The sequence below is a fragment of the Benincasa hispida genome, chromosome 5 (assembly GCF_027475165.1).
Source record: "Benincasa hispida cultivar pf3 chromosome 5, pf3_genome.v1.1, whole genome shotgun sequence".
In the NCBI taxonomy this organism is placed as follows: domain Eukaryota; kingdom Viridiplantae; phylum Streptophyta; class Magnoliopsida; order Cucurbitales; family Cucurbitaceae; genus Benincasa; species Benincasa hispida.
Window position 1 is genome coordinate 46,105,703 of NC_143482.1, and position 13,804 is coordinate 46,119,506.

Sequence of the window (13,804 nt, forward strand, 5' to 3'; positions counted from 1 at the left end):
AACGAGCTAATGAATTTCCTTCCTTTTTCCACTGAACTTCCCAATCAAATTTGAGAGCGAGATTATGAGAGAGAGCGAGATTTTGATAGAGTGAGAGTTTGAGAGAGCGAGAGTGAGATTTTGAGCAAGAGCGAGAGCGAAATAGTGAGATTTTGATAGAGAGCTCAATACCGTACAAATTTTCCTTTTTTGTTCTTTTTTAATTACTACACATTCCACCTTCTTCTTTTTTTTTCCTTTTTTTTTTTTTTAATTTTCCATTTTATAAAAACAATTTCTAAAAATATTTTATTATTTTATTTAAACTCTAAAAAGAATAAATTAAAAAAAATAATAACTCATAAAAATAAAAATAAAATGTAAATTAAATATCTCATTTATATAAAAATAATTACAAAAATCAATGTGTCCCACAAGGCGGACGTCGTCGATTTCGAGCTGGTTGTCGTCGTCGACTTCGAACTTGAGGTTGCTCGGGTTCTTCTTGATGTTGCTCTGGTACCTCTGCAGGCGCTTCATAATATAAATATTCATTATGCTCTCCACGACTCCGATCATGTCCATGCACGTATGAAGACGAAGGACCAGCCTCTGAGTCATAATGTCCTGAACCAAATGTTGGCATCATCATCATCGGACTAACATAATCAGTTTGACTCTGCGTCTGCATCATATGGGGCAACTCTTCCACATTATGTGCAACCTCATCAAACTCATCCTCTTCTCGAACAGGTCCTCTACGTCTAGGAGCTGGTGGAGGAACAATAGGTATATCGTACATATAATGAATTTCCTCCATATAGCTTTGGTTATCACTACATATAGCAAGAACCTGGTTTGGATCATTCGTAACCTCACGGAGTCTACTGTTGTTCGATCTCTGTGAATTATAAAACAATTAGACAATATTTAAAATAAATTTAAATAAAAATAATTAGATAATATTCATTCATTTACCAGATGACCTACAGCTGCTCCCGGACGAGTGACGTAGCGCCTTGTGATATTATTATACCAATGAATATATTCTGGAGTGACATCTGTGTCAAACTGTTCAAGAGAAACCCCACTGCAATAAACCTTGCACGATAGTGCCATCGCACTACCAAATGTGCAACTTTTTCAGACCAATCTTCAGTTCTTAGGTCAATATCATGCAGTACGGGTTCAGTATTACAAGGCGATGAGACATCTTGCTAAAAACCGAATTGTCTCATTACCGTGTCAGGAAGATGCCACTCACCAATGTGAAAACATATGAGAGGACTCATCGTCCGCCATATGTTTTGATCATTCGTACGAAAATTAGGCAAAGTATGCATAATAATTTTGTACGGCTCCCAAATAACCTGAAACACAAAATATTATATTAGAGAATATTAAAGACAAATACAATAAAAATGTGAATAAAATAATCAATTAGGTTTAGTGTAATGTACCTGTTCAGGTTAAAGCAGATCAAACATGTATCTATACTGGTTGACTACATGTGTGGCTGTCCTAGTCACACAAAATTTGTCTCTCCACCTAAATTTTTAAATGATAATTTAGAATTTAAATTAACTAGATCAGTGATATAAAAATTAAATTGAATTAAAACAACATACTGAGAACCATAGACTCGTCCAACTAACTGAGCGTCATTAATATGATGTAGCTGTGGAACCATTGTTGGAAATCGCTCCCAAGCCCATAGTTACAAAAGTATGAGAGCCCAGCTATCTCTCGAACCTCAGGTCTTGTTGCTTTGCATAATTGTCTATACAACCATGCCAAGCATGCTCCACCCCACGAATACTGCCCTGCATCATGGAGGTTAGCTAATAGTGGCAAGAACATCAAGTGAACAAAATGACTTGATTTATTTGAAAACAGACTTCCACCCATCATTTGTAGTATATATGCTCGAGCATATCTTATGACGGTTTTCTCGTCTGCATCATCTGTGAGCTCACGAAATTATGTTCCTAACCATATTAAACTTAACCTCGATCCTTTAATCTTGTAGGCAGGTGAGGTCGCACCGAGGTACAGTTGACAAGCTTCTAACCAGTCATCGTACATCACTCTGGTGACTGGCTCACTGTCAACAAGTAACCCCAACAACACTTCTATTCTTGTAGAGTGATAGTGCACTCTCCAACAGACATATGGAATGTATGCCTCTCGGACCTCCATCTCTCGACCAAGGCTATGATTAGATGCCAGTCCAACTGAATAAATCCTAATCTGGCAACCCCATAGAATCCAGATGTGCGCAGTAGCGGTAGTATTTGAGGGTGGAGCGGGATAGTACGCTGGAGAACTGTCTCTCGACGCCTGCAAGATATTTCTCCAGTAGTACGATCTCGCCGTACAACATATGATTGATGAATGGACTGGTCGTACAAAACATTGGGATCAACAGGTCCTAGGTTTAAAGCCATGATCTATATATATATATATATATATTAAAATTAACTATAATTGAATAGTAGAGAAAAATGTGAGGGTAAAGAATAATGTAAAACTTTATTGATTACAATAAAAAAAAATTTGAATATACAATAGATTATTATAAAAAAATTGAATATACAATAAATTATAATAAAAAATTGAATATACAATAAATTATAATAAAAAAATTGAATATACACTAAAATAAATATATAGTAACAAAATTATTTATTTTTCATTCCCTAACTATCTGGAGCCCGTCTTAGTAACGAAGGACACTTCCTTCGATTATGTCCTAACTGGTTACAAAATCCACATCGTTGTCGAGTGGCTGGTTCTGTCCAATCCATCTCGTTGTGATAACGTGAACTTTTCGGTCTACCAGGTTTTCTCAACAACGATGGATCAGGATGTAAAACGGGCATATTAGGGTGTGTGATCCAGAAATCTTCATGCGGTACAGGTTGAAATTGAGGAGAGTAACATTCAGCATACGTTGACAATTTGTAGTAGTCCTCAATAAAATCTTCGTAGTTCATGTTAAAATGTGAGCAAACGACCATAAAATGCGAGCATGGAATGTCGAATGCTTGCCACTTGTTACATGAATAGTACCGCTCGGACCTGTTTAGCCTCAATATTTGAACGTTTCCTCCTTTGGCATTGAGACTATGATGTTCGGTCTTCACATGAAACACACTTTCATATTGATCGTATGATTGTACTTCATGTTTACTAGATCGTGCAGCCCATTTATTTATTTTATCGTGTGCACACCTGGATTTTTACTCCACTTAGTATTATAAAATATGTTTGAAATAAATTATTATTAATATATATATATATATATAAAATAATATTATCGGGTGTATTTATCTTGACGCTCCAATACATCCCTTATTTCTTGTCTTCTTTTCTCGAAATAGTTCACGCATTTGAAGAATGTTATATGAGCAAGAGCATTTATAGGCAACATTCGAGCTCCTTTGAGGACTCCATTTATGCACTTTGATAGATTTTTCATCATCCACCCATATCTGAATCCTTCATCATGTAACATGATGTAGCTGTGGAGCCATTGTTGAAAATCGCTCCCAAGCCCATAGTTGCAAAAGTATGAGAGGCCCAACTATCTCTCGAACCTCAGGTCTTGTTGCTTTGCATAGTTGTCTATACAACCATGCCAAGCATGCTCCACCCCACGAATACCGCCCTGCATCATGGAGGTTAGCTAACAGTGACAGGAACATCAAGTGAACAAAATGGCTTGATTTATTTGAAAATAGACTTCCACCCATCATTTGTAGTATATATGCTCGCGCATATATTATGACGGTTTCCTTGTCTGCATCATCTGTGAGCTCACAAAATTGTGTTCCTAACCATATTAAACTTAACCTCGATCCTTTAATCTTGTTGGCAGGGGGGTCGCACCGAGGTACAGTTGACCAACTTCTAACCAATCATCGTACATCACTCCGGTGACCGGTTCTCTCCTACAAAGTGTACTAATTAATTATAACATAGCATCCATTAATGATAGTTCTTATGGTTAAATTAATTAAAACCTTTTAACAACATATGTATGAGAAATGTTGACGATATGAGATGATTGTATAGGATTAATTAGACTAAGCTTATCTTGATTGTGTAAAGAGCATTAATCATGGCCGCTCTCTCTTTCAATCTCGCTCTCTCCTACAATTTCGCTTTCAATCTCACTCTCTCCTACAATCTCGCTTTCAATCTCGCTCTCTTAGTCTCACTCTCTTCTTCAATCTCGCTCTATAAATCTCGCTCTCTCCTACAATCTTGCTCTCTCTTACAATCTACTTCACCCACTTATCTTCCTTGTCGAGGGTTGAAGTTTCGACTTATCTTTGTCAAGACTATAAAAAATTAGCGAGATTCCCTTCTAGAGCGAGATCCTCATCACAAAATTAGCGAGATTTCCATGTATGTCGAAACTTCAACCCTCGACAACCTTAAAGTGTTTCTTTGTTTGTCGAAACTTCAACCCCTCAACAACCCTAATTTACGTATTTTTTCCAAGTTTTTGTTTGTTTGTCGAGTTCTCAACGTTCGACCTCTACATTAGTCGAATCCTCAATCCTCGACTTCTAGCCTCGAACTCCCAAAACAACAATATTTCTCTAATAAGTTTCAAAACAACAATATTTCTCTAATAAGTTTTGAAAACAACAATATTAATATTAAAGGTCCTATTAAAATCAAACAAACCATAGCCTCTTTCATCCCTTTCTCTTCCTCTCTCCCTTCTCCACCGCCCCTCCCCCTTCTCTTCCTCCTTCCCCTTTAACTCAATTTTTTGTGTTAAGTAGATCACTGAATATGCAACCAAAGAAAGGACGAGTTTGTCTTCAACAATGTAAACGTAATGGCCGACGCAACTATGACTTATTTAGGAAAAGACTTCATCGTTCTGACTTGGTCCGTCAGCATTCTCATTGATTGTCAAGAGGAAGTTTACATCACAACAAAGGTCAACACATAAACCTTTGTTAAAGGAAAACAAGGCCGAGGACTAACCCGAGGTTTTAGAATGGACAAGGCCGAGGTCGAGGATGAACTCGTGATTTCTGTAGCAGAACCAGTCCTTGTCTTAACACCCTCTTTATGATTTATTTCCCAATCGACCACTTTTGATTCTTTTCGCTGTTGATTCTCTCTAGGTACTTCTGAATTGGCACAATTTTATACTCACTAACGTTTTCTCTTCGTCAGTGTAACATAACTTCTCCGACAACTCACTTGCAAGAATTGTCAATATTCATCTTAATATCCACTTGACTCTTTGATGCCTTATCTGGCTAGTTATATTCTTCTCTTAATTTCTCTATCTCTGTATCTTTAAGAAGAAAGAAGTATTTTTGTTTAAATTTTTTTGATTAGAATGAGAAAAAAAAGGAGGGCTTTGTGATATTTGATACTAGAATTGTCAATATTTTGTTCTTTGCAATTATTTGTAAGCTAAATGCCAATTTCAAGGCTAGCTTTTGGGATTAGAGGGGTTGGTACTCTGAATTTCAACATTTATGACGTGAGACTTAACCTCGTATCTATCTGTCACGTATCTATCTAGTTTATAAATTCTATCTCCATATCTGTTAGAAGAAGATTGTTGCTGTTTAGATTGATGGAAACGTAGTTTTGAATTTCTTTTTATATTGCTATATTGATGGAAACATAGTTTTGAATTTCTTTTGATTGTTGTTTTGATTAGATACTTGTAAAGTTTTGATCTTTGTAGCTGATGATTGGTCATGTTTGGTTGACAAAATGGACTTGTTCTTTGGTCAGAAGTGGGAGAGATAATTGAGGAACTTTAGAAATTGAGTTGGTGATTCAATTTTATTCTATGATTCAACAATATCGTTTCGTTCTTTGATTGCCTTCAACTGTGACATTTCGTCTCTGTTTTAGTATTCCCTTCTCGTTCTCCAAATTTGAATTTTATTGGCTTTTCTCCCTGATTGGATTATTATTTGAATTATCATTATTGGTGATGAAGAGTTTTATGGCCATCTTGGATTTCAACGCAAAGAAATACAAGTTTTATGGCTAGGTCTGATAACACTTTTTGGATTATCTTTATGATTTCAATGCAATAAAACTTTCTTGAAAACTATACAATCAAAACAAAGTTACCAAAGCTCATAAGGGTTACATAACAAAGCTCATATTGATTAAAACTAATATTGTCTTTGTGATAATTTTTTTTTGCTCAGATTGAAAAGTTGTTTGTGATTTCTATTGAGCTCATATTAGTTCTAATATCTAAACTTTGTTTTGATAGTATAGATTTCAAGAAAAATGACTTTTGTTTGAGGAAATGAAATTTTGTAGTTTTCTCGTCTATTCCAAAATACAATTTTGTTGTTTGAGGAGATAAATTTGTATAGTTTCTTGTGTTTGTAAGTTTTGTTGTTTTTGCATAATTTATTATATTTCTAATTAGTTTTTTTCTTCACATTGATAATATTTAGTTGCTCAAATTGATATTCATACATACTTTTAGAATGTTACTTACTGTAGAATATACCAACCGTTTAGATACCTTTATGGAAACAGAAGCTTGTAAGTTGTAATCAAGAAGAGATGATATCAACTAAGGCAACCTTTAAGTTTTAGCCTATGTTTTTGCTTCCTTTTGATTTTTGAGTGGCATGTTGTTTGAAATTTAGGTGTAAAATATGTAGGTGTATTGTTTAGGATATAAAACTTTCCATGGAGCTTCACGTTTCTAAAAATATATGTTTTTGGCTATTGGGTGGGATATGATTGATGTAATAATGACCGAGCTCTTTGATTGGACTCATGCATAAACACTTCAATCTTCATTGCCATTGCTAGCTTATTCATTTGTTCTTTTACTTTTATATTGATATGGAATTAGACTCCTTAGATGTTATCATGGTTTTGCTTCTTGTTTCACTTTTCTTCTCCTTTCAGATTGCAATTATGTCGAAGGGAATTCTCGTTCAAGAAAACTAGGGAGGTTAGAAGACTTGGAAAGGCATAGGTATTGTGGCTTCTTCTTTTTCTTTGGTTTTTTGTTTTGTTTTTGTTGGTGGTGGGATTTGTTAGCTTTTGTTTCTTATAGTGTGTGTTTTCCTAATGTGTTGTAGAGACGAATAAGAAGAGATCATTTCTTGGCGACCTTGTTGGTGGAGTAAGTTTTTGTGATTGCTGGTTTGGTTTTGATTAGATTTTACTTCATGAAAAGAGGGGGCAGGGCTTAATTGTTTTTTATTTGTCTTCGTTATGGGATTTTTACTTGGTGTGTCTACCTATTTCTTTAAACATTTAAGATAAATTTAAATACAACTAGTTTGAATGCAACTACCTACTTTTTTTAGTATGTTCATGTTATCATGAAAAAAATGAACAAAAAAACTACATCTGGTAAACAAGATGACTGTATGCTCATAAATTTGTTCAATGAGGTTTATAATATGCTAATCACTTTGTGTTGCACGTGTTGTGAACTTGCTCCAAAATGCATTTTCTCAAATTTCTCCATTATATTACGCGAAGAATCGATCAAAGAATCTAATGTCATAAAATATGGGAATCATTAGCGGGCAGGATATGTTCGAGACATATGGTGGAAATAGTGATGAAGATGATGAAGAGTTTGTTGATTTGGATGATCGACTCTATTGTGGTAAGTTTGTATAAATATAGTTTCCATACTTCATGGCAATTTCTTTTAGTATGATTCATTTATTTTTAAATTATTCTTGATTTTATATACTTAAGCAAGCATGTCTTCTTTGTAGATTTTTTTGGGATAGTAATGACACTCCAAAGTAGACAACCAGCTCCCTCAATCTTCAGTTAATTTTTTGTATTTGTTAAAAGTTAAGTTGTATATTCAAAAGCAATTAAGATTTTATTTTGGGATTTTTTGATACGTAAGCCGCCAACTATTGTTTTGTAAGTATAAATTTTGTTATTCTCTTTCGGACTAACTATTATTCATATTAGATTTAAATTTTTGTGTTTGTTGAGATTTTAATATATAAAAATAATTATTTTTTGTGGATAAATTATTATAATGTCGTTTTTAACTTTTTGACCGACATTAAAGTGAATTGGACAATGCCATGTAAAAAAAACAGACAATAATTCTGGGCTTTAATATCGGTTTAAAACTGACATTAAAAGGCTTTAATGTCAATTTAAAACCGACATTAAAGACCTTTTATAACACAATCTTCAATGTCGGTTGTCATTAAAATTGACATTAAAGGTATACAATGTTGGTTTTAAACCGACATTAAAGATCTTTTATAACACGATCTTCAATGTCGGTTGTCAACCAACATTAAAGCCTTTTAATGTCAATTTTAAACCGACATTAAAGTCTAATATTCTTGTAGTGTCTTATTTTAAAAAAATTATTATTAATATAATTAAAAACATTGTTTTAATTAAAAAGCGTATCACACCAATTTTACATTAGTTAATTAACATAAAATTAACGACAAGGAACTAAATGCTACCAAACTTAAACATAAGGGATAAAATAATTTTAAAAAAATAATTTTAGAGAGGAGATCATCATTAAATTTAGTTTTCTAAATTAAATATATATATAATTATTCAAAAAAAATATTCAAGGATCCGATTAAAAAGTTACATTTTAAAAGTTCATGAATCAATTGTGTTTCTTAAAAATTTGATGATTAAATTAAAAGGATATATTTTGAAAACCAATCAAACATACATATATCTTTCAAAATTTAAGGATATAAAAAAGAGAGTAAATTTTCATTTTTATTTTAAAATGATTTCAAATGACTCCACAAGTTATATTCAAAATATGTCAATGCCACGTTTTATTAATCTCCATCCACATATTATCATTGTTGTTGTTTTGATATAATCCATAGTTTTCTTTTCAAGTCACCAATTAATTTTGATGGGTTTTAGGTTTATTGGCTGCTTAAAACACATTGAATGCCATGCATCGATTAAAACCATATATATTATTTATTTATTTGACAATGGTTATATATATATATATATATATATATATATTTTATATATATATATTAGGTATTTCTTACTTTTATGAAAGTTAGGGATGAAAAGTGATATTTAACCTAATATATATATACTTTGGTTTATAACAATTTAGTCCTTATACTTTAAATTTTGTAACAATTTAACTAATGAACTTTACTATGTAACAGTTTATTCTTTATTATAGAAATTAATGATAATATTTAATGAGATTTCATACATAAAAGACCGTTAAATTGATTAGAGACTCAATATTTTTACAAAATATAAAAATTTACATCATAAAATATTAAAAACTGACATCGAATTTTGATTAATTTGTTTACATGAGGGACTAAATTGCTACAATTCTGAAAGTATAAAGACTAAATTGTTACATACTAAAGTTCAATGATCAAATCGTTACAAAATTGAATGTATAAGGACTAAATCGTTATAAACCAAAACTTAAGGACTAAATTGTTACTCTAAAAAAAGTTTAGGGACAAAAAGTGATTTTTAAGGTATATTTTATTATAAATGCATGATGCAAATATATAACGACATAGAGTAAAGTCAATATAAATATTAAGTATTATGTTAATTAAGAGGGGAAAATAATTCAATTTGGGGGAAGATCTCAAATCAAACAAACAATTATTTTTTTTGAAAATAAAACACAATTGGAATGTGATGAAAAAAGGGGAATCACTTTTGACTTTGGGTTGAGGTGTGAAAGCCTTAATTAATAAAAGAAATAAAGTGAGGCCAAAGTTTGATGTGATAAAGAATTAATATAGCAAATATAGGACCCCACAGAGCATGCCAAAACAAATCCCACCTGCCTTATATGCACTACATGCTTTGTCCTTCAATAATTTAATTCCAATCATGTTATTCAATAACAAATTAAAAAGCTCCATACCTCAATATATATATATATATATTACAAATTTTGTTCTAAATTACAGAATTTGTTCCATTTGAAAAAAAAAAAATAGAATTTAGTTTCTATAGTTTATAATTAAAATTTAAACCTCATGACTTGATAAAGCTTTCATAAATAGTTCTCATGATAAAGATCATTTACGAGGATTATATCAAACCATTAAGAATATTTATGAGATTTTATTAAACCGTATGGACCACTTATGAAATTTTATCAAACATTCATCTAGTTGAGTTGTGTTGAGTTGGAAATTATTATATGGAGAGTTACATTGTTTGTGTTTGGTGTGCAGAGTTGAGTTGGTAATTGTTGTCTGTGTTTAGATGCAGGGTTGAGTTGAATTGGGATATCTAGTGCTGTTTTTGTAAATGAAATTGATTTTATCTTTTTTTTTTTTTTTTTTTTTTTTTTTTTTGCTATTGTTGATTTTAATCTTCAATTATACACATATTTTTCTAACTTTTCTAGGATAAAAACAAAAAACTTCCGATTCTTTTCTATTCTCAAAACATAACAAATTCTCTACAAAATATTCATATACATAACACAAAATTTTGATTTCAATTTTTTAAATACTCAAATAGAAATGATTATTCAATTCAAAAACCCAACTTAATCATTAATTACCATAAAAATTAAAAAGAACCGAAAAGATTAGTACCATCAAATGAAACTATTGACATTATTTTAGATGGGAGGAATGCCACTTAAATGTTAATCTTGAAAAAACCAAAATCTTACAATTCAAATCATAAAACTAACTATTAGATAGTTTTTTTTACCAACTTGTGGAATATGGATTTACTTTTTTCTAAAATCGGTAAAATGAATTTAGAAATATTGATGTCTAACATGAGCCATAATTTTCAATTTCACTATTTTATTAGAATTATGTAATATTTGAAAACATCAAAGGATAAGTTGTTTAAAACATATCGTTGAATTTTTGTTTAGTGAAACAATAATAAAACGTCGTATGTAATATTTTTAAGATCTAAGAAAAAAATGAAATAGAAGAAAAATAATTTGATTTTAAAGAACGGCCAAAAGAAAAAAGAGAGAGAGGAGGAGTTAAGAAAGAAAGGGAAAAATAAAACCCATACGAGCCAGCCAAAGAAAGAAGAGAGAAAATGAGAAAGACGTACCAGACGGGAAAAGAAGAGAGAAAATGAGAGAAGGGGGTAAATGTGAAGAGAGCATGAGATAGAGAGAAACGACAAAGTAATTGAGGGAGTTGGGTGAGTAATGAAAACGCGTGGGAAAATGGGTGAGAGTGAGAGTATAAAATAATGGATAATTAAACCCACTGTTTTATTTTTATCAGTGGTCGTCGAAATTGGGTACATAAAGGTGGTAGGCAGAGTATATCGCCGGAGTTGCTTGTGCGAAGGTAGTCATTGGAGTTAGTCGCTAGAATTGTCGTTGAAGGTGGTTGGTGGAGCCCGAAGTTCTTTGTCGAAGTTGGTCGTGCGAATGTAGAAGTCTGAGCTTTTTTTACCAAGATGGTTGTCGGAATTGGTTGTCGGAGTGTCGTCGGAGTTGATCACCTGAAGGTGGTCATCGGAGTATGTCGCCAAAGTGTGGTAGCAGCAATCACCAACGGAGATTGATGGGTGGAACTATTAAAAACATTGGAGGGAGAGAGAATTGGGGAGAGTTCGTAAAATAACCAACTCAACCCCACCACACTTAAAGTTGGTTGTCAAACATTGAGTTGGTAAGAAAATACCAACTCGACCCAACTCTCTTTTGTTCCAAAAGTTATATTTTAGGTCCTCCAAGTTTGGAAAATGATTCTAAATGGTCCCTAAGTTAATTTGACCATTACTTGATTAATAGAAAATGACATAACATATTTATGTGATAAATTTCAAATGAGATGGATAATTTTATTAATTTTATGTTATATTTTTAGATTAAATACATGTATTTTCCATTTTCTTTTTATTCCATCTATCCCTTTCTCTTCTACCCTCCATTTTTTCTCTTGTCACCTTTTTTTTCTCAAACTTATATAAGGGAGGTTTGAGAATTTAAACTTCATATATACTAATTATGTTGACTAATCCTTACATTTGACCTAAATAACTATTTTTTTTTTAAAAAAAAAAAACTATTTTTTTTTAAAACTTTAGATCCTTTTCATATTAAAAGAAAAGGTTAATAATAATCCAACAGAAAATGGAAAATAAAAGTGTTGTGATGTTAAAATATGATATTTGAAGGCATAGGACCGACTTCAAAAAATTATTGTTTGTTTGTATCATAGTTGTAGCCACATAGTTTGTCACTATTTTGAGAAAATGGGGTATCCATTATTCATCATCAAACTAAGTGAAAATATACACACCATCTTTCACCATATACTCATTTTTATATAAAAAACCATCTTTCACCATATACTCTAAAAAATATCTTTAATTTTGAATTTTTTCAATAAAAACTTTTAGTGTTATTTTTGGGTAAAATTGCTATTTTCTTATTTGTTTTCTATTTTTGATTTTCATCCTATTTAATTGCGTATTTGTGCTTTTTCCATTAATGAGACACCTTTATTTTTTTATTTTCGAAATTTCCTCAATGATGGAAGATAAATACATTGATTATGGAGGGAGAAAATGAATTTAATATGATTTTTTAAATTTTTATTTGGAGAGAGAAAATACATTTAATATAATATTTTTTCATTTTCAATTAAAGAGAGAAAATGCATTATTTTATGTTCCATTTCATGGTTTCTAGTGTCTTTTATTTTTCATGTTTGGTTTTTAATATTAAGTGATATATCCCCTTGTTTGTTTTGAGTATTATTTGTTTTATGTAATATATTCCATTATTTATTTGGTTTATATACCAGTTATTTATGTATACACTTAGGCATCACTTTTGAGGTAATATATTCCCTGATGTTCTAATATGTATGTTAATATACCTTGAAACATTGTCAATATACCTTAAAATATATACAATATACAAGATTAAGAGTAAATATTACAATATACGAAATTAAGAGTATATATTATTTAATCGAATTTCTTTATAAGTTATCTCACGGTATATAAATCACATATTGACTTAATATTCAACATAAATCATAGTATATATCAAATAAACAAAGATACATCCCACAGTTTATAATTCACATATATCAAATAAAGAAATGCATATTGACTTGGGGGTTTATAACATATATATTTAGGGTTTAAAAGAAAAAGAAAAGTTCTCCTCGATCTTGGTGCAGTAGATCTATATAGGCGGTACGAACAAAGTCCATCCTCATCTCTCCATCTTCATATAGGGGTTTATAACACATAACCCTCCATCTTCATCCCTTCTTCTTTAGCCATAGCCGCCACGAATCTCTCTTCCCATGTTGTTGACTAGATCTACTTGCCTCATTGCCGTCGATCGAATTTGCATGTTCCACCGTGTCGTCGACCAAATCTGTTCGCCCCACGTTGTCCGTGTCGTCAATTCGTCCCATATCAGTCGTCTCTCATCGTCGGATTTGCTCGCCCCACACCATCGTCTCCCGCATGCAACTCTCAACACCAAAAATGAGAAAAGAGAGGGAGGGGAAAGAAGAAAAGAGAGGAAGGAGGAAGAAATGAACGTAAATCATAGAGGAGAGAATAATATGAAATGTATTATTGGAGAGAGAGAATACATGCATGGGAGAGAGAGAATCTTTTATTTATATATATATATATTTGTGTCTTAAAAACAAAGTTCAATAGACCTTTCTTGTTAAAAAAAATGAAATGTTTAAGACATTAATATAACATAATCGTTATATTTAGGTCTCTATGTTTTTTCATTATTTCTATTGCAGCCCATGCACATTAAGTGGTTAGGATAATCATAATTTTATGGGTAAGAAATCAAATT